The sequence below is a fragment of the Lycorma delicatula genome, chromosome 8 (assembly GCF_047948215.1).
Source record: "Lycorma delicatula isolate Av1 chromosome 8, ASM4794821v1, whole genome shotgun sequence".
Taxonomy (NCBI): Eukaryota; Metazoa; Arthropoda; class Insecta; order Hemiptera; family Fulgoridae; genus Lycorma; species Lycorma delicatula.
The window spans coordinates 29,352,547-29,379,642 of NC_134462.1; the positions used below are offsets into that span (position 1 = coordinate 29,352,547).

Sequence of the window (27,096 nt, forward strand, 5' to 3'; positions counted from 1 at the left end):
GCAAAAAAAATTTAGGTAGTTTTGCTCTATAATGAGCTACGGTATTAAACTTTGGGGTAATGGACCGGCGTAGTTAAAATTTATTTAAGTTACAAGAAAAGTTACTTGAAATAGTATGTAATAAGAATTCATTTATTTTTTTAATTTTTCAACCACAGTTTATATTAATTATTTACTCAATATAATTTATTTAGGAAGAAATAAATAATATTACAACCAAAATATTTAACTAAATAAATAGTTAATCACTAATACCCTTCTAGATTGGTCATATGGTAGAGGAAGTTTGCTTTACGACCCGTTATGGAATAAGTCTTGGATTTTTAGTATACGATCTCGTATCGTTTAATATAATAAAAGTTACAGAACTTAAACTGTAAAAAGAAAGTAATGAAATATATACCAGAAGGCATTTTTTTTATGTTATTGAGTAGTTCAATTAGCGCGAATGTTAAGATTATACCTATTAATTTTTATTCATTTATGTTATCTGCGTTTGTGATATGTATATTAAACAATTTATGTATGCATTTATATTTTATACATTCTGTGTTTTACATCTATGCGAATTGCTCTGTTAGATCGATATGTAAAAAAAAAGTTCCCTTCCAATTACGTCTGACCTAGGATTTGTTCTCGAACACATCTGTGCCATTTTTGAGAGAGACATGTCAGATCGTCAAAATTGTGTGACACTAATAGTATTTAAGGTTTTAATAATGTTTGTCTGAAAGTTCTATCCTTTGGATGTAGCATAGCATCTCTTATTTTTTAATGATTGTATTTTTGATATATTGTTGTATACGACAATATTAAAAAAAGACATAAAAATTTTAAGTCTGTAAATTCAGTGCAATTTTCTTTCAGAGCATTTTAAAAAATTACTCTACGTTTGTTTCTCGATGTCAAGTAAATTTATTTGACATTCAAGATGAATTTTTCAATCTGAGAGAACTGTTGTGTATATGTCAGTTTTTTCATTGAAACTTTAATAACGTAGGTGATACAGGCTGTATTATGATGGTATTGAGTCAACGACAAGAATTATTACCTGAAACAAATTTAATAAAAATAGGTATATCTGTATATGGCACTTTTAGGTTTAAATTTAATAAATGTTTTTGTAAACTTAGGTATTTTTATAATTCATTACGGTTATGTGAATCCTAATTTATAAGTTTCTATAAAATGTATTATATATATTATGATGTTCTTTCACACAAAAACTACTCAACCAATTGAGCTGAAGTTTTGTATCACCATAGTTTTTATATCTTGAAAAAACATAGGACTATTGCCTTACGAAACTTTTCAACTTTTCATGATGTGGTAGCCGTTTTTATGGCTTGCGGTAACAACCGTGATTATGTTCTTTGCCGATATTCAACTTTACTATGGCCAAACCGTTGCTCAAATCGAATTCGGAGACCACTTGCAGTATCTTAAAATTAAATTTTCTACAAAAAAAAGAAGATTTTCTATATATTTTTCGATATCTCTTTCGATTATCGATAAAAGTACTTTTAAAGGTGCGATGGTGTACGGCGTACATTAATTTAGACTTGCCTTTCATTTTCAGACGCCTCCAGTTTCCATTTAAAATTGCTTTTTCGACGACAATAAATAAATCACAAGAACAGACGGTTCAAATGACAGATCTTCAGTTGGAGAGTCAATGTTTCTCGCATTGGCTACTGTTTGCTTGTGCAAAAGTCTCCTGTGGGAACAATTTGTATCTATATATATATATACTAGCTGCAGAGGGCGTGCCTTAGGCACGCCCTCCCCGGGGCGGGTTGCTCTGGCGGGCGACGTCTCGGAATGGTATTATTAGGTATCCAAAATTGATTACCTTTTGTGTAAAAATATTTTCTTTTGAATGATGAAAATTGATATAACGAAAGTTAAATTAGAAATTTCACTCTAGCAACTGATACTAATGAATCGAGATTTTCCGCTAGTGATCGGTACATTCCGGTGCCTACTCTAAAGCAATATAACCAATCATATAAAAAAAAAAAATATTAATATATATTTCGCACACACATATATATATATATATATATATATATATATATATATATATATATATATATATATATATATACACACACACATACACATACACACACACACATCGGTTCATTCCGGTGCTAAGCTAAGGAGGACGGACACACACACTACAAAAAGAAAATGAAGGGCGAGATTGACAGATGGGAAGGGCGAGCGAAGCGAGCCATGAACGGCTTAATTCTTATTATTTCATTATTATTTGTTAATAATCTTTTATTTGATATTTTTGTTTATAATGAACACTTAATAATGACGTTACCGTGTCAGGTTAAATTTTTTAGGCAAATCGTTCAATCTATTTTTGTCATTTGACCTAATAATTGTGTTAAATTATAAAGATAATGTCAGGAACTATAAGGATGTAAAAAGGTCAACTTTTTACTTTTCATTTAACCGTTGTGTACTTGTGAACTAAGTTATAATATACTTTACCGGAGAATTTTACTCACTTGATATTTTCCTCGACTAACCTACTTACCTCTACTACCTACTGTTTTTTTATTGATTTTAAAAACTTCCATGCAAGTATTAGTATTTTTATTTAAAAAAAAGAGAAATGAAAGTAAACAAACCTATTAAAAAGTTACAAATTTTAACTGAATTATAAAAAATTAGTATTTATTTTTAACTGTTTTTTATCCAATTAATTTTCTTCAGGTTTGTAACTTCTTGCCTCATTTGTAAAAAAAGTAGCTACATTTTTGGGTCTTAAGAAAATACATTTTTTACCTTCTGAAGAATAATAACCAGAAATAAAAACTGGATTTGAAGCAAGAATACCAACGGCCAAATCTAATAATAGACCGGTCTCGAACATTACCGAAGTTAAAAAAAAAATTCCCTGTGACTTCCCCTAACTACATAATATTGGTGTTTACTAATTTTTGGATTACTCCAAATGGTCGATGGAACATAACGAAAAATGTTTCCTTGTTATTTTCTTGCTTTTTCTTCCTGCAATTCAAAGTAAGTGTAATAAAAATTATTCGTATTTTACAGAAATTAACTTTCCTTATTTTGAAGAATTATAACACTTTTGACATTCTTACTTGCAGAAATGTTTGTGTGTGTGCTTGGTATAGTTTCCCGATTTATCTAAATCCCATGATCCTCAATGGATCAATTTCGTTAAATTTCGTATATGTTGTCTAGGGAGTGGAAGCAACCCTTTTTAATAAATTGATTTTTACGGGCATACCCAAAAGTTTACCTAAAAAAGAACGAGATTAAAAACAGATGTGGCGTATCCAAGAAGGACACATTAGCTTCGGCATTTAACCGTTAGAAAGGGTTATTTTCCATTATTTAGACTTAACAATAAACAAATTCCTTATGTTATATTCATAGAGAACTCTAACTATAAATCTTATGCCGTTGACAGTGACAATGTATACTGAATTCAGTTGATCGGGTGGATATTGGTCTTTTCTAAGCCTCATTAATAAATCTTATTAGGCACGCTGTTGTTTACCCACCACCGGGTTGATCTAGCGGTGAACTCTTCATCGCAAATCAGCTGATTTCGAAGTCGAGAGTTGTAAGGTTCAAATCCTAGTAAAGGTAGTTACTTTTATACGAATTTGAATACTAGATACCGGTGTTCTTCGGTGGTTGGGTTTCAATTAACCACACATCTCAGCAATGGTCGACCTGAGGGTGTACAAGACTACATTTCATTTACATTCATACATATCATCCTCATTCCTCCTCAGAACCACCTTACGGTGGTTCCGGAGGCTAAACAGAAAAAGAAAGAAGGCATTCTGCTGCTTGTAATGTGTAATTGATGGTATGTCTGAAAAAGTAAGTTTCACCGCTCTACTGAAAAATCTTAATTTTTATTTTTATTAGCGTTTTTTTTATCCCGAGTAATCTATCAATTCAGTTCGCGTGAATCCAGAATATTCGCCCTCCGGGTTTAGATACCTAATTCTCTATAAAAAAAATTACGGGGGGGGCGTCTTTTGGTAAATTTCGATTGAAACATCGGGTTGCCCTGTAGAGGTGGTCGAAGTTTAAAAATGACCTATTTAACGGCAGAAATACGTATAAAAATAGTAATGTCCTAAAGTAATGTCCTATTACTAAATTATCAACTAATGTTAAAAATGCATAACTTGACAAAACATTTCGGAAATATTGTATGAATTAATTATCACGGTACTGAAGCCGACTTAAATAAATAGAAAATAGCTGACCTTGCTATAGCAAGGTCAGCTATTTTTTAACCCGGGGTTTTTTAACCCCGGGTTAAAAAATTAACCCGGGGATTTAATTTTTTATCATCTTGGGGTTAAATGAAATGTAACAGTAATGTTTGTAAAGGAGCACGAGTTCTGTCGATTCATGCATCGTGGGAGAAAGAGAGAGCTGAGTGAGAGAGATGTAGTAAAAGAGAGAGACATTTGGAGAGAGGTAGTTAGAGAGTCTCAGTCCATCTGTTTTAAAAAATAGTTTACTTCCTTAATTTTTAACGTTATGGAATTTCGTGTACGATTAACACTCGGTATTTTAAAATCAAAAAACTAATACGGATAGGTGTTTTCATTTGACGGTATCTGTTCCTAACCGCTGGAAGTAAATTAAATTTATTGGAAAGTGGCAACCCAATTTTTGTATAATTTTTAACAGTTCTTCCCCCGGGTTAATTCTATCGTTAAATAGCAAGTACTGTGTTATAATTCATACAATATTTCCAAGACGTTTTGTCAAGTTAAGCTTTTTTAACCTTAGTCGATAATTTAGTAATATTATTACAACGTATAGGGTATATTTCTTACTTTAATGTAAGGGCGAAGGATTTTCTTAATTCTGTTTCGGATAGCTGTTCTCTATTTTTAGAGGAAGAACAATCTATTGCAGCTTATATTTGAGTTTTTCGATAAAACATTATTACTCGAAAAAATTATTTGTTCTCCTTCCGTAATTTCCCGACATGATTTTTGATTATCTGATGAAAAGACGTTTAAACGATCTTTTAAATGGATTTGATTATCTTGTTTGACTATCCATCTGTGTTTTTCTGTAAATATTTACTCCCGTCCTTAATTTTTATCAAATCCGTTCCGTGGATTCTTATTGATGATGTATGGACCTATAGAATTTTTTTCCCCTTGTAATTCATGCGACTTTATCGGGAGATCTCTCACTCTATAGATCTATCCAGTGGTTGTAAAAATAAAAGATAAAATCTTGGATTCCGGTGTTCTTTGATGGTTGGGTTTCAATTAACTAAACATCTCGGGATTGGTTGATCTGCGACAGTGCATGAGTGCATTTCATTTACATTCATGCATATCATCCTCTGAAGTTGGTTCCTTACGTTGGTTCCGGTGGCTAAACAGAAAACAAAGAAGAATCGTTAAAGTATATATCCAGTAAACACAACTTTACGCTGTACTATTGTTTAAAAAATTAAACTATGGTGATTAAAGAAAATTCTCATTATAAGTCTTCTTTATGCTCATTAAATAGTATAAGTGGGTTAATGATGTAGTAAATCGTAACAGAAAAGTTAATTTTGTTAGATAATTGTTAACTACTGGTAATTTTTTTCTTGGTCTAACATTTCGTTATTGTACTTAACAAATTATTTATTTTTATCATACAGTATACTTGTATTTACTATCTGTTTCATTCTTATTTCATTATAACGGTACCATGTAAACAAATCGTAAATATCATGTAACAATTTTCGAACATTTTAAATTTAATTTAATTTTTCGTATACTTTGTTGCAAAAGTCTATTGTTATTATCTTTATCGTTATTGCAAATTCAAATTTATTTACTCATTTAAATAGTAAAAAAAGTTTAATTAACTTGTTTTTTTTACATACTAGAAATTTTTACTGCTTATCTCATTTTTAGTTTTATAAAGTTGGTAAAATAGCATGATTTCTTTTTATGTTCAGAATATATTTTTTTTTTTAATTAACTTTAATTATTTTCTTTCGTTGCGTTTGTATTAAACTTACAATTTTATGCGTATATTCGAACGTGTTGGTCGATTATGGAGAGGTAATGTAATATAATATTTGTTTTTAAATATTTTATTTATTTATAATAATCGATCAGAAATTATACTTTTAATTTTTTCTAAGTTTTAGAAATCGGTAAGTTATTTTGAAGGTAACAAAAAATAGTTTTGACTGTTTAAAATTATTCTGTTATTTAGATTGCATGACAGTTAGTAATACTAGCGTAAGTACCGTTGGTAAATTATTCTGTACATTATCAAGATCTTCCTTTCAGAAATTTATTTGATTTTCATTATTATTGTATAGTTGACGTACGTTCTATATTAAAGATTTTTGAATGTAAATCGTTATTATACGTAGTAATATTCAACATTGTGTTTACTTTAGTAGATCGTATGTAAAGTGACTATTCTGTCAGTAGTTGACGTCACTCGCTTAAATATTTATGAAACTTAACTTTATTTCTCGAAAGTTTTTTGAATCAACTTATTCACATATAGTTATTTAAAGACACGTCATTGAAAAATCTCAAAAAAAGGTGTTTCCCTCATGAAAAGTCCAAAGGATTGTAGTTTTTTAAATTCAGTAAGGCTATTAATTTAATGATTTTCAATAGAAAATCTAAAAGATTTTTGAATTCATGTCCTGCAAATATGAAGCAAATATTTTGAATCGGTTTTTTTAAAAAAGGAGTTAGTGCATAATAAGTAAAGTAATCACCTATTCATTGTAACCTAATGGATAAGATATTATAAAAGAAATTCACATTTTTGTGTTAGTTTATAATGAATTCATTCAGAATATTAGTTTCAAAAAGTGAAGCTGTTTTAAAATTAAATTTTTGTTTATGATAGAATGCTCCAGTAAAAATAGCTTTATTTTCTGAATAAAAAGAACAGTAGATCGATGAAAATCGACGTAAATTTTAATTATTTCGTAACTCTTTCAAAACTCAATGAATTCCGATCGATGACCCTTTATTTTTTTTGAAGACAGAATATTTACTTATTTTTTGCAAGTATTCCCCTCCCCCCTCAAAAAAAAAAAGTGTAAGGTTTTCTTTTGTAAATCTTACAAAATGCCTTTTTAATTTATTATCGGGTTTGTTACTGTACAACAAAAAAATTAGTTTTTAAAATCATCACCATTTTGAAAAATGTTTTTTTTTGAGTTCTACAAAAATAGTCGAATACGTAAAAATTGTGTTTTTTTTTAATATAATTGATAGCTTTATTTTGGGTATTTTTCAGTATTCTCCGTTGAGTTCCGGGAAAAAAATATATACGCAATTTTTTTCGTAATTTTCCAAAAATTTTATAGGATATTTATATAAATAAATTGTAATCATAAAAAAATGCAAAAACTTAATGCGGTATAAAATTCAATCCTTTCAATTGTTTTTAAGATAAAATTCTTCAAGGCAATGTTTTTGTTTCGTGACTTTCATATATAAAAACATTAAGAAAATTTATTATGTCGGCTAGATGAAGAAGGTCATGATTCTCAGCTAGCCAATCTGTTGTTATTCATTGGTCAATTGAAATGCTGTTATTCTACAAACAGAAGAAGCTCTAAAGTAACAGTAGTTTTTTTTTTTACTTTCCTGGAATCATAGTTATAGATCTATACTGCAAGGAATTTTTTTGGTAATCGATCAAAAAAATGGGGTATGGTTTTTTTCGTTTCTCGTCATTTTATGACCGTGGGACCCCAAAAATCAAAAGAATGGTGGGGGTAATGTTCATACGTATATGTTGGCTACGTGTATTGGCGTATTTGAAGCTTAATAACTTTTGACTGGATAAATCGATTTTGTTGAAATTTTGTACTGAGACTTGTGTATGGGGTCAATTTGTTGTTGGTAAAATTCTGGGGTCAATATCTCCTTGTAATGGGATAGATGGTTTCTTTGGGGTCAATCTTATCAAAATTATTAAAACATAATCCCACTCTATATTAAGCTCAGTACATGCGTGCTTGCTTATCTTATAATTTTTTTTTAATTTTGTCCCAAAATTCCTCGTTTCCAAAAACGAAAAAGAGCTGTCTTTATTTATTGCATATTTTTTTGTCATATTATTTTTGTTATTATGACTGCATTTTTTTTAATATGTTTTTTATGTCTTCCTAGGCATAGTAGTAGTGAAAACGACCCAAAAAATTACTTTGGGACAAGGAGTCGATTAAATTTAAAAAAAAAAATTGTTTATTCTTTTTTTAACTTATTTTATCTAAACATATAATGATAACTTTACAATAAAACTTCATCATAATACCCTCATCCCAAAAAAGAAATCTTAGGTAACTTTTTTTTGTATATAATTATTCTTCCACTATATAAAAATAAATAACCAATGCCAGGAAAGTATTGCAACTTAACGTTGTCAGCTTTTTTTAGCTATTAAGACAACTAATTCCCTTTATATAATCCTTAATCCTGTGTACCTATTTATGCTCTATATTTATTCTATTATTCCTCTTCTACGTAATTTTTTTTGTAATTTTATTTTCTTTCATTCGACTCCTTACATCCAAGACTAGTCTCGGAATTTATCGTCGGTGAGTGTGCATTAATTACTTACTGTATACATTCTGTTATTGAAATGTTTGAGATATTTCGTCTCTGTGGTCCTTTTTAGGTAGATTTTATAAGAAAGCTACCTTTTGTAATGGGTACCATGATTCAACTTTCGAAAAATTTTGACATTTGTTCGCGTTTCACATCCCCAGACCCCCAAAGCCACCGTTAGTTTATATATACACTTTACTTGTGGACACGATAACTGCCGTAATTTTGACCAATCACTTTCAAATTGATACATAACATATAACGACCAAAAATTTCGGCCGAGTTCGTTTAATGAACAAAATCGGACCGTAGGGGTGGAAATGGGTTTTTTTTCGAAAATACGAATTATCGCTATAACTTTTTTATTACATAAAATATCGAATTCGTTTAAAGTTCCAACTATTTTTTGGGTAAGGGCCTAAAACTCGTCTAAGTAAAGTTTTTTGATATCACCAACCATTGGCCCAATTGTGGCAAAAATGGGGTTTCGAAGACAAAAAATATCATATCCTCCTAAGTAGATACAGTATCGAATCGGTTTCAAGTGATCGTTAGTCCGCTAAACATTACCCAAAACGTTTGTCTGAAAAAGTTTTTTATATGATCAACCCTTACGGCAAGGGATGATCAAAATGTTGCTGGAATTATAAGAAGATGGGGCTTGTCGTGTGCTAAACATATGAAACTTGTTTCAATGCAATATGAATAAATTTGTCATATTGAATAAATTTGAAGTGTTTTTTATCTTCTACTTATCACCGGTGAAATCTACCTCCGCCTTCCGGCGTGGTGAAGAGGTTTTTTATATACTTATATTTATCGTATATAATTTTATTACTACAAACAGTCTTAATGGCCACTGTAACCAAATTTTTAAAAATCTATTTAATTTTGTTTTTGCAACATTTATACTTTCCTTGTAGTATATCCGAAATATGTTTTTTTTTTTAATGTTATAGAAATTTGTAGAACTACGATGTAAAAACGTTTAGGAATATCAGTAATAATTATCATGTAATTTCACTTTAGTACAACAAAAACTATGGAATACATAATCAGGTTTAACGATTCATGAAATTCAAAGAGACAAAATTGGACGTAATTGCTTCCTACCTTATCCAAACAAAGATAATTTCCCCCTTTTCAATTTGTATTCTTTAATCGATTTATGGGAATCGGTTATCGACTTTTATTAGGGTGCAATATTACTCTTTTAACTGGTAAACAAAAGGTCATTAATCTCATCTTTCATCCAAATTGTGGTACTGTATTTTATATTTTTGTATTATAATAAGCAATAAAGGTATATTTCATTATTAATACAGTCTCTTGACTCCCCTCTCTTTTAAAAACAACAATGGCCATCACGTCGACCGTATTTCCGTTGATGAATGAATCACTTCCTCCATTATATGTACACCAATAAACGTACGCAATCCACGTATAAGTACGTTTGTTTTGATTATTTCCTTACCGGATGTATTTGTATTTTAAATAATTTATTAATTAATTGAGAATCATTCATCTGCATAGTGATTTTTCTTTTATATATACAATTTATTGTAGTTCATTTAACCCGGTTATTTAAAATGTTAATTTTACCGTAATGAGAGATATGAATGAAATGGGTGTTTTTATGTTTTTTTTTTTTATTTTTAATACAATTCAATTTTAATTATCCCAATTCAAAACATTATTATTTACATTTTTTTATTTTTTTTTTATTAATAGAAATCGATTTTAAATAGTATGAAAATATATCCGATATGCAATTCACATTAAAATTAGTGATCATTCTTTTTTTTTTACAAAAAAGATTATTTAGGAGCAATTATGACTTAATCTACATGGAACTCTATGGACAATTCTATCGTCAAAAAATGAAATCAAAACAGATTCTGTCAAGCGTAAACTTTCATTCGATCATTTTCCTACTACATGAAGTTTCTTTTATAATTCAATATAAGACATTTTTTCTACATAAATATGCCTAAACATATTTATGTTGAACTAATGGTTTTTGCAAACCATTTTATACTAGATCTCGACGAAAGAGATGTGTGAACAAAATGTATCGCAACTTATTTTTAAAAAGGATTCTTAATAGTGTTTTTCGTATATTATTGAAATCATCCTGTAGAGTTCGTTGTAGGATAAAAACAAGAAACAAAGTAGATAAAGAAATGCATTTCGTTAGTAAAATTAATTTACATTGACGTGACGTAAACTGTTAGCGTTTGCCTTCCCGTGCAGGAGGTGGACTGTTCAAGGCTCGGCCATACCAATTTTATTTTTTAATTATTTTTTCTCCCACCGCATTTCTAGCGTGGGGGTCTATTTATAATTAGCTTCGTGGCTTTACATTAAAAGAAGAATGTTTAAGGTAACATGACTACAATTATAATCAGTTTATACGAGATAAAGTAGGGCTGGTCAGGATACGGTTGCAGCTGTCCTCACCGTGGGTGTCTTCCTCCTTTTTTTTTTTTTTCATTGAGCATGCCAAACAGAAATGCAAGTTTTATTCAGCCCTACAAGCGACATCTAATTAAATGAGTGACACTCATAAGGATTAGTTGTTTAGTGAACATCATTACTTTCAAAGAAAGTAACTCTGAATAATACATGAGATGCTTTGCGTCCACTGGCGGCTCGTAGTTGAAATTAGTGGGGGTGCTGCTCCAGAAATTTTTTTCTGGGCCTTTTCAAGGACATGGTTAAAGTTTTCTGTAAAATAAAAGAACCGGAAAAAATGAATCAAATAGAATAGTTAGAAGCAGGATAATAATCTAATTCTACACTTTATCACATTCAAGAACATGGTACACGGTTTTTTAAACAGAATAAATAATAAAATGTCCGTTTAAAAACACTGTAGTCCAACGATGCTTAATTTAAATTTCTATGTACTCAGAAACAAATACATAATTAGTTTTTACTAGTTACCTTCTCTTTCGCCCTTCCAGCGGGTTTTTGGACAGATTTGGCAATCAAAGAGCGCTTACTTTCCGTTATCTTCTGTTCACTACTGGAAAAACAACTAAACCGCTTCCATATTCCTTCCACCGACTAAACTATAAAACATAAGGAATAAGGGACGTTCCATACACACGCGGAGTAAAAAAATACCTTTCACCAGCACCTCGCGTGCAGCTTCCTTGGTGCGCTTGACCACAACAGCCAAACACCACGCCACTGGAACTGTGAAGCGCACAGTTGCACACAAGATTTTTGTATCTTTTTCATAGACTGGGGGATGGCTACTGACATTAAGCTTAAGGATTATGTATTGTACAAGTATAAAAAATAATTAAAGAAAAAAGGACTCATATTAAATGTTATTATCGATAATACCAAGTGGAAATAAGGGGTGCTGCAATTCCACAGTGTCTACAAGCGAGCCGCACTGTTTGTGACACTGCTATAAGAAAGATTAGAACAGTCAATGAAACAAATTAATGTAATCCTTGCTGCGAAAAGCAATGTATTACATACAATGTACAATACATGTACATGTACAATGTATTACATACAGCCTTCACTCAATAGAAAACGTTTCCAGGTACTAATTCTATTTAAAACAATTTTTTTTTTTAATTTAAAATTATTCATGACAATTCTGTCTTTACGTTTGAATGAGTAGTTTTTCCGCGAACATTTCAAGGGAAATTTGGTAGAAAGTACTTATTTATCTTTTAAAATAAATTATTTCTGCGAGAAGTTCGACTAGGTTGACGTATTTGAAAGTAAAGTTTCTGCGTAGGATTCATATATATAAGTCGATAATCGAAGAAAATAATTAAATGTCCAAAGCGATGTGAAAGTAAGAAACGGTTTTTGGCTTATATATTATGGATTATATTAACCTATAATAAAATAACAGTTTCATATATCTTATGATTAGGAGTTTTTGATTGCAATTTTTTTTTTTTTTTTTTTAATTTTCTTCACGATCCTCTTTATAAGCATTGATAGACGCAGATAAAGTAATATTAGTATTTAATTGTAATGCTGTATTTAATTTGATGCTTAGATTAGTAATTATTTATGTGTTGTGGTTTTTTTACGTTCAGTTTTATGGTGTTTATGAAGAATTCTAATAAAATTACATTGAGTTCACTGAATTTATACATCTAACAGTACTTTTTAAATGTAACTTGCGACAAAAAGTAGTTCCTTTTACACAATTAAAAAAAAAAAAGCGTAATGCAATTATTTTCGTTCCGATAATTTTATATGAAGGGAAATATTTATGAAAATTATTTGTTTTATAATAATTTTTCAAGATATTTAAATTAAATTACTTTCATTTTTATTTCATTTTAAAATCCGATCGATCATTTGCGTTCTTAATGCTAGTTTCTCTTTCCCTACTCTATTGGTGAATAAGTACGAGTTGTAGGAGGTTTATTTCAATTATTTTATATTCTCTCCTTCGCTTTTAATTAAAAAAAAAAACGTGCTTAATTATTTATTCAGTTATTGTCCTTTCTGAATGGTACACGATGAACATTGAGAAAACTACCGTATAAATTAAATAAGAATTTACTGACACCCAGTATACCACCGTTATTCCGTGCATTTACATGCAGTGTTTGTTCTCAGATAAAGAAGATATATTTAATATTACATCTGCATATCATGTTACACGCAAATCATGAAACCATGTTTTATGGACGTGTGCTCCGTTTACTTGTTATGTACAGTAAGCTAAATTCATACTAACATTATGAAGTACATTAAGTACATTAATGAAGTAATTCTTCGTAAAATTTTTTGCAGACTGTACTAGATTATGTGTGATAACATTTGAGTATGTTTTCCTTGTATTCTGATCGGTCTACTTTTTAAAATATAACATACGCTTTGTAATAATTGTACTCTGTAAAAGGATGTAATAAATAGGCAGAATTTTTTTGTCTAAAATTTTTTTAAAAATACAAGCTTACTTGAATTTTGTTTACGGTGATAATATTTTCTATTATTTACACGGTAGGACCACCGGGGTGGTCTAGTTGTTAATACGTCATCGAAAATCGGTTATTTAAATGTTGATTTTTTAAGTAGAAGGTTCTGAGGTTCAAATCCTAGTAAAGTTGCCTTTATATGGATTTGAATGCTAGACAATGGATATCGGTGTACTTTGGTGGTTGGGACTCAATTAACCATACGTCTCAGGAATGGTCGGCCTGAGTTTGTACAATACCTGTACCTCATTTACATGTCATACATATCATCCCCATCTCATTGGACCGTGAGGGAGAGGTTGCTGATTGTTCGCTAGTTGAACAGATTGCAACGTACACATTTGATAAATAATAAAATTTACATGTTTGTCAAGGTTGCCAAATCAGTAGGAGTAATTTCAAAAATATGGCTACTTTAAGTGTTTGATGATGATAAAAAAAAAAAAGGATGAGTATCCTAATTACATGCATTAATGTTGTTAAATCATTCAAATCCCAGATATACGTAGCATTTACGCTACAAAGTTCGACATCATCGAAAAAAAAATCTTGGCTAACAATTGGTCATCAACATGCTTTTTCAAAGAATATGGAAGTTTATCATAAAGAAAGTAAAAGCAGTTGTTTCATCAAGTTTTGCCGCGATGAAATCTAAAATTTTATTTATCTCACGTTACAGTATGGTCCGGTTTTTTGTACTAAAAAATTGTAATACATTTCATTGCTGGGTGTAACAGATTTCATTTTTGTAAGTCTAGAATTTTTTATTTTACGTACGGAATAAGTAAATTGAAAAAAGCAGTTGAAAATTATTTTATCATATCAGTTATTATTGACAGTATAAAAATGTTATCTTTTATTAATTGTTTTAATATTTCTTAAAAATGGTCTTTTTACCAAAATTAATTTAATAGGTGTAAAATGAGCATCTGGTTTTTATGAGCAATTGGTATAAATATATTTATTACAAAAATTAGTTTTTTATAAGTTTTTTTAAAAATTCTTTTAAAATATATAATAAGTGAATTACTGTGTGTCTTGTATCAAATGTTACACAGGGTGCTGCGACAAATCATCTGCAGAAACAATATTTACATTATGTTCCATAGTAACATGCAATTACATAACCGTTTCTAGGAACCTGAAGAAAAAATCCAATGAGTTTATCTTAGTTAAAATCAGTTACTACATGTGACCAGTTACAAGATTTGTGACCACCATATGAAATGGCTAAATATTACGGTCTGTTCAGAAAATTACCGAACATTTTCAATTACACCCCAACGGAGATATTTAGTGATGTGCGGTTGGCAGCATTGTGTTCCACTTAACCTCCTCTATAATCACGTGTCCTTGAATTATTGATATCTCGTTTAGTTTTCGTGTTATTGTTATTTGAGTGCAACGTGTTTAAGTGTTAGTAGCGATTTTTCTAATGTGCGATTTTCGGTAGCAACGATACAACGTAAGATTTTGCGTGAATCTGGGGAAAACTTTCACAAACGTTTCAAATTTTGAAACAAGCTTGCGAAGATGATGCTCTGGATTGTACTCAATATTATGGATGGTTTTCACAATTTAAAAGTGGTCGTCAGTAAATTGAGGATGACCCTCGACCAGGAAGATCTTCGACTTCAATTGATGACACCCACGTTCAGAAAATCAACTATCTGGTGCGTCCAAATCGCGTATTGACTGTCAGAGAACTTTCAGAAGAGGTTAGATTCTCGATTGGATCATGCCGTAACATTTTGACTGAAAAATTGAACATGCACAGAGTTGCAGCAAAGTTTGTTCCACATTTGATGACCGAACAACAGAAAGAACATCGAGTGGACGTTTGTCGGTAACTTCTTGAACAAGCCAATGACGATGAATAATACATAATTCATGCAAAGGATCATAATGAGAGAAGAAAGCTGGGTTTACGACTACAACATTGAAACAAAAGTTCAATCATCATAATGTACTGGCAAAAGATCTCCACACCCCAAGAAAGCACATCAGTCTCAATCCAATGTCAAAGTGATGCTCTCTGGTTTTTTTTATTTTAAGGGAATTGTGCATTTTGAATTCTTGCCTCACGGTAAAACAGTGAACCAGGTGAACGGTAAACGGTGAACAGTGAACGGTAAAACAGTGCATATTATCAATGAGTTGTGGCGAGACAACTCTTGGTTCCTTCACCTCGACAATGTGCCCGCTCACTTACCTTTGTCAGTTCATCAGTTTTGTAAAATCAGATGACTGTCCTCCCTACATGCCAGACCTGGCTCCTTACAATTTTTTCTTATTTCCGAAATTAAAATCAGTCATGAAAGGACGCCATTTTGAGACTATTGATGGCATTAAAGCAAATTCGTCACAGACCTTAAAAGGCCATTTCCAATGAAGCTATCCAGAACTGCTTTGCAAACTGGAAACACCGCTGGGAAAAGTGTGTGACAAGGAGAGGGGAGTACTCTGAAGGGGGCAAGTACCAATAACCTGTAAAATAACCAATAAAGATTAAAAATTAATAAAGTTCGGTTATTTTCTGGACAGACCTCGTATGTGAATCTTATGAGGAATATTTCCTTCCAGAAAAACTTTCCTAAAATTTACTAAATGTTTCATAATTTCCTTATCTTTTAATTATCCGTGGAAGTTTGTTGGCAGAGAATATCTGTTTTTCACTTGAGTTGATTATGTTTTCCATTGTTCATATATATTTTTCAATCCAATGGTACAAAAAATTTACTCCAAAAGATTGTACCTACATTATAGAGCACAAGTAAATGGTTATGTGTAACTCTTTATGGCAGTGAATTCTATGAAGACAACACGAGATCTTTACAATTAAGGAAGTTAAAATTATATAGGTTTAACAAAGAATATAAGAAAATTTATATGTAGAATAAATTCTAAATTGAGACAAGTTATGAAGGGAAAGGTAACTAAGTTATCCAATGGAAAAAGTATATGGAAATTTGAATGGTGAGAACCATTCACATTATATAACACATTTTTAGGCAATTCCTACTTTTCCCTCTTGCCACTTAGTAGTGCACTGACATCTTCATTACTATTTCCAGCGTTACATGATATGAAGGTATACCTGCTTTAAGTTGAGAATCTATATAAAATTAAATTTTTTTATCCTATATGGAACTGGGCATCCAACATCTATCATAAATAGTATGATCCTTTGTGGTGTCCCCTATACCTAATCTTTTGTGCTTAGGTGCTTGCTTGTTCTATAAAATTTCACTATTTATATAGGGGCATGATCAATATTTTTTGTATACACCAAGTACACCATTACTGAAATATAAAATCTTGGAATTTATGTATTTGTGTAAAAAAATAGAATTAATTTATCTATATATTTTTTTCTATTAACTCATTAATATTTAATTATTTTTGGTTTAAATTCATTCTCAATTTCTTTGGAATTTTAAAGTTATTTCTGAATTGATAAAAAAATACAAAAGCTAACCATGTTAATAATAATTTTTAGTGCAAATTACACCCAAATTTACTTAGATAATAATGCAGATTTTACCTAAATATTTTTTTTTATGTGCTTTAGTGTATTATTTTATATATATATATTCTAACGAAATGTAAAAGTGTAGTACTCATATTTTTTTTAAATTCTTCTATGTAGTAGGATGAATAAGGTAATCTTCTAGAGGTGTGTTTGAGTGAGTGAGATAGAGAAGTGAAAGAAATATATTGGTGATGAATAAATTGATTTTTTCAAATAAAAATGAAATGGGGTCAATATAAAAATTCTTCTTTGTTCATATTTCTTTGTGTGCTTCACAAATGTTATTTCAAATGTTTATTTGATAATGTGATAAAAAGAATGAATACTGTCATATTGTGATAATATCAACAATTCTGTTCTGTTTTATAATAATATTTCTACAATTTAAATCATTCATCCTTTATTAAGTTGTCATATTTGTCAAAGAATTATGAAATATACAAGGACTTTTCCTCATTCTGCAAGTTTTCTTGAACTCGTTTCACTATGATAAAATTATAATCAAACAAATGGAAAACAACTAAAGAAAAGTGACAAGATGACAAAGTTCAGTGGTTTTATAAATGCTTAACTTGAACACAACAGCAGAATAATTTAAGTGATAGGAATAATTTTGGATTATCTTCATTATAACAACCAAATCATCTATTGTATTATATAGTAATTGAACAGCTTTTATCGGGTTATTACCTTTAAGAAAATTTTATAATAAAATAAACAGAAGAGGTGGCAAAAATTGAAATTTGTGAAAGAATTAGGTAGTAATTTTCTAATATGACAGACTCATGGCTAATTTTTTTCCTTTTTTCCTATTTTATTTCTATCTGTGGTCTAAGAAGTAGTCCTATAATTTTTTTGTAAAATCTTTTCAACCTTTATAAAATTATTGACTAATATTCAAACAAGCAAGTGACTCCGACTTCATAGGAACATATTTATATATGGCCAGTTAATCAGTTACTTTTATTATTATTAGTTCATGATATTTAAATGATAGAGGTTCTGTCTGTTTATAATACTTATAACAGGATTAAGTACTATGTTGTTTTATCACTTGTAGAACTATGAACAACCTATTGTTGTATTGAAAGGATTACTTCAAATTTATTAATTATTGTAAACAAATGCCAATTCTCATATTATTCTACAGTTTACATTTTTATTGATGAATTAAATTGTATAACTACAGAAATAAGTTTTTTTTTTTTTTGTTATATATTTAGTTAGTTGTAAATATATACATATTTTAGATTTTAATACTGGACTATTATAGCACAATTTTTTTAATTAATTTTCCCTCTAGTATATAAACGCATATTCCAATTACAGCTTCCTTAACTTATTTTTAGAATATGAATTTTTTTGTATGTAATGAAATAAAAACCTGACCAGATTAAAATCCAGAATCTTCTACATATGAAACACAAAGATGCTACCGTGCTGCTACGGTGGTCAACCTAATGACATGTCATTATAATAATATAATTATTTGTAAAACTTGAGGTAGAAAAATGATACACATTCCTGACTACAAAATCCATAGCTCATGCTTCATAGAAGTTTCTTATGTTGTTTCTCAATTTTGTTTTCTTATTACCAAGTTGCAGTGGGAAAAATAAAATACATTTCCAGAACTCCATAGCACCTTAGTTGCTATCTCAAGCTCAACAGTCTCTTTACATTGTTTTTCTGCATCTGTATCCTTATTTTTATTAAAATAGATTTCTCCCCTTTGTATTTCTTGTTGAGCTGCCTTTTTTCATATGGGCAGTATTTTGTTGGCCTACTCAAATTTTAAATAAGAGAAGAGTCAAAAAAAAAGAAAAAAAAAATTATTTGTATATTTTTTTTAACCAGTATGTAATTCTTAACAGGAGTGTTTTTTTGTTGATCTGTTAACATTTTAGATAAGAAGAAATAGATTAAAATTAATAACTTTAAAAAATAATAAAACTTGCACTAAAAAACAAAAAAATAATACTCTTGAAATCTTTTTTTAATTTTGCCTTTTTGAAGTATGTTCACAATTAAGTATTGTATTGATAAGTGATTGGTTTTAATTTGGCACCAACTTCTAAAGTTCAAATTTAAAGAAAAATTGGAAAAGATTATTATTTTAATTTTTAGTGCAGTTTTTAAATTAATTATTTTTTTATATTTTTTAAGAGGTTTATTTTTATAAATTGTAAAAAAAAATTCAGAGATTGTAGAAGATAATTTTTAATTTATATTTTTAAATGTTAAACATGGTTTTTAAATTTTAAGATATGGTTACACTCATTGTGTATTTAGGTTAACCTCAAAGCTAGCAGGAGCAGACAAAGTTATTGATTTTCAATCATCTGGAGACAGTCTGTCTAAACCAGCCGGCTGGTCCAAAAACATTGTGGTGGGAGAATTGATCGTAAAACTACAACGATTAACTTTCACTACTTTTCTTTTCTTTTTTTTTCTCCATGAAGGAGAATATTTGGACACTTTTTTGGCAGTGGTACTTGTACTAACAAAATATAATATTTATCACCACCACCTACTTTTATTTTGACATTTATTCATTTATCTTATTCTAAAGTTTTTCCACCTTATATATTTTTTATTTTTTTATTCACCCTTATGTATACATATTTGTCGTAAAAGAAATATGTATCTAGAAATGTTCATCAGTTTGGCTTTTTTTAATATCAATTTCTCAAACATGGTTACTGCTGATATATTAATAAATAATTAAAAAGTACAAATCCATCTTACCAGCAATTAATTTTGAGTTCTCGATATCTTTCAGTTCTTGGACAATAATCAGGAGATTAGAATATCATTATAAAATAAAGTTAAAAAACTAAAATATTAAGCAGTCATGACTACTAGTTGTATATTGATTGAAATGTACTATGTAATCTGGGGGAATAAAATAAAATCAACAGGAACCATGTTATACGAATGATATTTTATTTGAATTATTATCTCTTTATATGTGTATTTAGGGCATGTTTAAACAATCGTACAACATGGTTCCCTTAGATTTTATTTTATTTCACCAGATTATACTGTACATTTCAATCAGTATACTGATAATTAACAATCAGTCATGACTACTTAGTATTTTAATTTGTTAACTTCTATAATAATATTTTAATCTCCTGATGGTGGTTTAAGGACTGAAAGATTTTGAAAATTCAAAATTAATTATTGGCAAGGTGGATTTTTATTTTTTAATAATTTTTTTAATATGTTTTATGATTTTTATACACTTACCTTTTCTTATTTTTTTAGAGATGGGAAATGAGGAATAAATTTTTTAAAATTTTCTACAAATATTCATATATAGGTAAAGCTTATCAGATTTGTTTAAATAAGCTTTCTCTAAATTTAACACCTCCATTGATAAAGGCTAAAATAAGAAAAAGAAAATCTTCAAAAAACCTTTTCTGCATTTAAGGTCAGGGGTCCATAATCCAAAAAAAATTTTAGACATATCTTGTTAGCTCTATATATTATGAAGTCTACACTTTCAACAAATTTTTGAAAAATGTTTAAATCAAAGGGAGATAGAATAAAAAAAAAACAAAAAGCATATATTTCACTTTTAAGATTGACTTTCAAAAAAATTTGTTTGTTTTTATTATTTATATTTGCATTGTAGGTAACAAATTTGTTTTAATAAACTTTTCTCCAAATGCATTGAAATCTGAGAAAATCGAAATTGGGTTTTTCATGATATCCCCATCCATTAATGAATTTGAAAAAAAAAATATGATCAATGCCCGTATAAAGAAATATTTGAGTCAAATTTGAAGAAAATTGGTTTGGTCAATCCTGAGATATATGCCCAAAAGCATTGCAACAGATACATACATAAATACATATGTTGTTTTTTTATTATTAGATTAATTAGTAGGATACTAAAACATAAATATTTGCAATAAAACCGATACCCCATTTTTGTCATGATCGCAATAATTTCAACATTAATATTTATGTCTACAAATTGAAGGGTTTAGGAAGTGTTAAAAAAACCCCTGTCTTTCAGAACAGTATTGTAGTTTGAATAATGAATATATAAAATTTTGTTTACAAAAAATAATAATAGTAAAGAAAATGGTTTTTCTGACTTTGTGTCAAATTTAATATAAATATGAAAACTATCTTTGTTTAATTAAATTCGTTAAAATTAATGTCGGTGGCACGAGTGGTAGCACCTAAGCCTTTTATCCACAGGTCGCGGGTTCGCATCCCAGTCAGGCATGATATTTTTCATTCGCTACAAATATTACATTTCATATTCTTACACACCAGTTTTGAGTTTCTGTAATGAATTTCATCAAGAAAAAAAAATCTGGCAGGGTATCACAAATAATCAACTATAAAAAAGTCTATTGCTTTTATATCCACATAAGACTTCTTTTTCCTCTTTTTCTTCTTTTTCCTGTTTAGCCTCTGATAATTACCTTTTAGATAATACTTTAGAGGATGGATGAGGATTATATGTATGAGTGTAAATGAAGTGTAGTCTTGTACAGTCTCAGTTCGACCATTCCTGAGATGTATGGTTAATTGAAACCCAACCACTAAAGAAAACCGGTATCCATGATCTAGTATTCAAATCCGTGTAAAAATAACTCGTTTTACTAGGACTTAAATGCTGGAACTCTCGACTTCCAAATCAGCTGATTTTGAAAGATGTGTTCACTAGACCAACCTAGTGGGTTATCCACATAAGACTTAATGTTGCTTAAAATTACTTTATAAGCTACAGATTCCTTCCCTTCATAAATGGATATGAATGAGTAAGAACAAATTTTAAACAAATGACACTGATGAAGATATTTAAAATAATAAGTACCACTCTTACTTTCATTAATTTCACTGGCAATGAGGGATTTTTTTTTATTGATTTGATTTATATGATATTCTGGAAAATTTCAGATTGATACAGGGCCCATAGGTAATGCGTACCTCTAGCATACCTCTAATTTATTTCATTCATGATTTACAGGCCACAATGTTTAATTAATTAGAACACAATGACAAAAGGTACCTTGAAGTGCTATCAAGGAGGCATTAGTGTTAAAATATAACCACTATTGATTAGTCCTTGAAATGTCAACCTTTCATTCAGGAAAGCTAGTTAACAACCTTTGCCATACCACACACAGCAATGGGGATAGGCATCCACATTTTTTTTTTATGGGTTACAGAGTTAGTAATTCATTAGATATTTTGATTAAACAAACTATCATAGATAAAGAAGACTAGAAATGATCTAAAATATTAAATCTATATGTATATTTCAATTGTTAAACAGTAAGTAATCATCCTTAAAAATATAGATGTAATTAGTAATAATAAATATAAAACAAAAACTTAGCAGGAACCTAATAAAGTAGGAACAATTTATTTCTCTCTCTCTCTATCTCTCTCTCTCTCTCTATATATATATATATGGACTTAATTTGGACAGTCAAAAATAAAAGATTATCTTTAATTGTCACCACAGTAAAGAGGATAAGCATCTGTCAAATTTTTTTTTGATGGGTTTTCATGGGTAATGAACCAACCACCAAATCCTATTCCACTCCTTTTATATTCCTTCTATTCTAATCCTTTTATAGAGTAGGACAAGGTAAAAATTATCTCAAAAAAATAAAAATAAAATGTACATTCAATTCTTATAGAAATATCTCATATGTTGAGCAAAATTTGTATCTCTGTTAACTCTATTTTTCCTTTTCTGAGTTTAAGCAGTATATATAATACATTGTTTCATTACAGCAAGGGTTTCATTTTTCTATCTGTTCCAGTTTTTCTTATTGTTGTAACAAATCTAAAGCATTTAAGGTGTATGAGCAATGAGAGTTGATTTCTCAGAGAGTAAATTATATTTACCATATAACAAGCCTCTTTGCTAAATAAATGAAAATGTCTTTTTAAGATAGAATATCACCTGTATTTTGGTCGGTATGACATACTGATACTGTACATAGTGGCTTAATGAAGAAAGCAATAGGAGATCACTTAACTCCACTTTTTTTTTTAGTAAGCCTTACACATTGAACACTTGTTTTAGTTAAAGCTGGCTATTTGATATGTTATTGGTTATGGTACTTAACTTCCTTTCTTTGATTGTATTGTAAGATGATTTTATACTTAAAACTGACTCTCCAAATATTGTTATTATTATTTTTCTTTAATACTGATAAATAATTTTTTTATGGTTTTTTTAATTTTTATAAGTTTAAATTAATTAATTTATATACATTTATATACATTGTTTGTTTTTACTAATTACTCTGTCTGTTGATGAGTATTTATCAATTAAAATTCACATCCAGTTTTTATTTTAATTTTATATGAGACTTTCTTATAAGTGGTTCTTTAGAATTTCTATTGCTCGTTTATTTGAATAAGCATTTTGCTCATTCTTAGGTTTTCAATTGAGCTAGATAGAATTTTATTGTAAAATTTTCATAATAGAAAATCAAGCTATTATCAAACAGGTAGTGCTGTTTGTGTTGTTAATAACCTCAGCTAATTTCTGGAAATTATATTATCAACAGTCAGAATTCGGATTAACATATACCAACATGATTTATAGAGTTCATTAACATATTATTGAATATTCTGAAAGTAAACCATAGTCAAACATCAAATTTACATTAGAAATTATATTAGTGTACCGAAGCAAACATTTCAACATCAAAATTAGCTTTCAGAAATCAGTTCTATCTTGGTATGTTGAATTTTAAGCAAACATAGTCGCAGTTATTATGGATTACTTTAATATTCATTCACGCTATGAATTTATATCCACTGTAGTTATAATTTTAACTGAATATTCATAAAATTTGCTAATATAATAATTTAACTGTTATGCTAAAAAAATTATTGATCCGTACTTTTAATTTTTTAAGTGACATGCCTCTTTAAAAAACAGAATTATTTTTTTGATTTATATTTTATGTAATAAATAGACTTTAATTTATTGAATGGGGTTTCTTTAATATTTTCAAGTAAATATTTATGGTTTTTGTTATAGTGATCATTTGATATACTTTCAAGTCACGTGGTGTTAAGTTGTTAATAATATGTAGTTTCCCAGTCAAACTGTCTCACCTACTGTTATTTAACTTTAATTTGCTACCAGAATGTAGATAACTAAATTTTTCTTTAATCATTGGTATTTTATCTACATTTTACTTTCTTTATTTTTAATATCCTTCTTAATGAAATGTTCCTAGTGTGTGGAATCTTCAGGTTGCTAGATAAATGGTGCTGTTCGCCATCTTGTCCAGAACCTAAGAAATTTAATAATAGTAAGATTTAAATTAACGTAAATGGAAATCTTGAATAATTGAGATATAGGTTTAATGCTTACAGATGAATATGTAATTTAACCCTATAATTTTTTTAGGATTATTATTAAATAGACTAGAATTGCAAAACTGCAAATGAATTTTGTCTGTTGAAACTTCTATATAGTACAACTATATAGATTAAATATTTCTCAAATAATGGAAATAATTATATTCCTGAGTTTGTTAATGAAAATAAATTGAAACAATTGATAAGTTTTTAAATATATTACAGTCCGCTTTATTTTAAGAAGAATGTTATAAAAACTTTATCTGTTTCTGAGCTGGCTTGTATTTATAAGTTAAGTTCTTAAGAGGTTATTGCTGAGAGTGCTGATTATTGCAAGGTATTCCACTTTCAGAAAAATCGATAAGAATGTACCATATGTATAAAATGTTTAACTGAATATTGCCCGCATATTCAAAAACAAAAAAAAAGTCATTACAAAATTGTTCACACAACCTCAAATTAAACAAAATACATGTTATCATACACAACAATCCAACAAACTGGATTAACCAGGGATACACAAACTTGACTGCTTAAACTTATTTGAATAAACAGGATAAAGCTTTACATGATGATAGAATGTACTACTGAACCCAACTTTAACATCATTAGAACAGAAGACATGACGTACATTATTAACATGAAAAGCTTAAACACAAACTAGACAATAGAGCAACTCAAAATAAACAAATAAAAAACGTAAAACCAAGATTCTCAATGGATAAACAAATTAAATCACAGATACTCTTTCAATACATAAATAAAAAAGATCTTTCACAACCCATTTCAAACATCTATGTCTATGTAATAGCTTCACAACATTTAATTCTCCCAGAAGAAATCTCCAAAGAAACATAACTAGAACTAAACTAGTTCAGATATTTTTATTTTTTTTAGGAATAAATTTTCTTTTTTTTTTTAATTTCCATGTTTCCTTTAGAGAAGATTTGGAGTAAATTTTTATGAAAATTTATTGTGTCACAATTTATATTTTCCCTATTATTAATTCACAAGTATATATGTACTAGTGTATATAAACATATATATATATTTTTTTTTTAACCTCTGGATCCACCATTAGGCATTCATCAGAGGATGAAGATGAATGATTTGTAGCGCTTATGAAAATGCCATGCCTGACCGGGATTGAAACCCGGGACCTCCAGATGAAAAGCCGGAGGTCTTATATAATATATATATATATATAAATATATTTTAATTGCGTTAATCTGTTCGTTTTATAAATCCACTTAAGAATGGGGATCTGATTTTTTGGTTCTGGGAAGTGCTCATCACCTCATCACTATAGTTAGTGAGGGTATGGACTTTTAGAATTTTCACATTCAATGTGAATTAAATTTTACTTGGATATTTACAATATCCAAGTACTTATAATAGAAGTTTTATTAGCTATGCTTTGCTTCCTTCAATTAAAAATAGTTGAAAAACTTAATAACATTCAAACTGTTCTTTTTTTTTGTCGAGAAAGAAAGGAAGATTTCAAAATTTTTTGTATGCAAGTGTAATTAAACAATTCACAGTGGTGTAAACTATTTTTTTTTTAAATCCTATAACGTAAAGGGTTCTCAGTTGAAATAATGAAATGAATGAAAAACTAATATTTATTTAAATTTATCCACAATAAAACTTTTGCCTATATATCACTCAAAATATGTATTACTCTTTTCAAAACGTTCAAACAAAGTTGAATCAAGTAATCTAAATTGTTACTTTAAATTATATCAATCTGTTTTCTGTTCTTTATGACCAGTAACAAATTTTTAAAGAAAGATTTGCTTTTTTAATCATGAAAAGAACCTTAGTCTATTTAGTGAAACATTTTTAGTGATTGACAATCCAATGGTCCAGATCCTGAAAAATAATTGGATTTTCTTTAAAAAAAAATTATTCTGAAGTTAATTTACTACTGAAGGTTCTTAATATTCAAGTAAATTTTTTTAAAGGGGATTCTAAATATTTCTCTATATTAATTTCTGAATCAAGATGATACTGGGGCATACATGAGAGGAATCTAATACAGGATTAGTTAAGGTAGAATTTAATTTGTTCACCACTTTTTCAAACTGGCCAGATTTTAAACTATTCTTGTTAATCATACAGAGTAAGTGTTTAAAATTTACTATTTAATGTACAGTTTGTACATTTTTGTTACATTTATAATATGTTTTCATTTAATTTTTAATAGGGAAGGATTCTTCAGATTCTTTTATTTTTATTAAGTTAACATGAAACAAAAATATCTGTATTACTGACCTATATGATTTTTAAAAATAAAATGATTATTAATATATGGAAATTTACAGATTAATTAACAACTCTTACCTGCAGCACGATACGATCCTTTTGTCTTAATATTGTCGTAGGCTGAATAAGAAATTTTGTACTTGTTCTGCATGCATGTATACTGTTTTGGTGGCAAGTTATAAATAATGCAGGCACATCTGCAAGTAGATTAGTTTTGTGACTACACCAGAAGTAGTTGCAATAATTTATATGCGTACATTTTTAGTTTAAGTGTGCTACGTGTGCACACATTTATATAAATGTTAGATGTAGGATTTATATAAGCAGTAGTTCATGGGTATTATTATTAATC

At 29.0% G+C, this 27,096-nt stretch overlaps 1 protein-coding gene across 8 annotated transcripts in view; it reads left to right on the plus strand.

Annotated features, from left to right (window-relative positions):
* MESK2 (misexpression suppressor of KSR 2) overlaps nt 1-27,096 on the plus strand; it is a 238,770-nt gene that overhangs the window by 151,111 nt on the left and 60,563 nt on the right. The window lies entirely within an intron of this gene.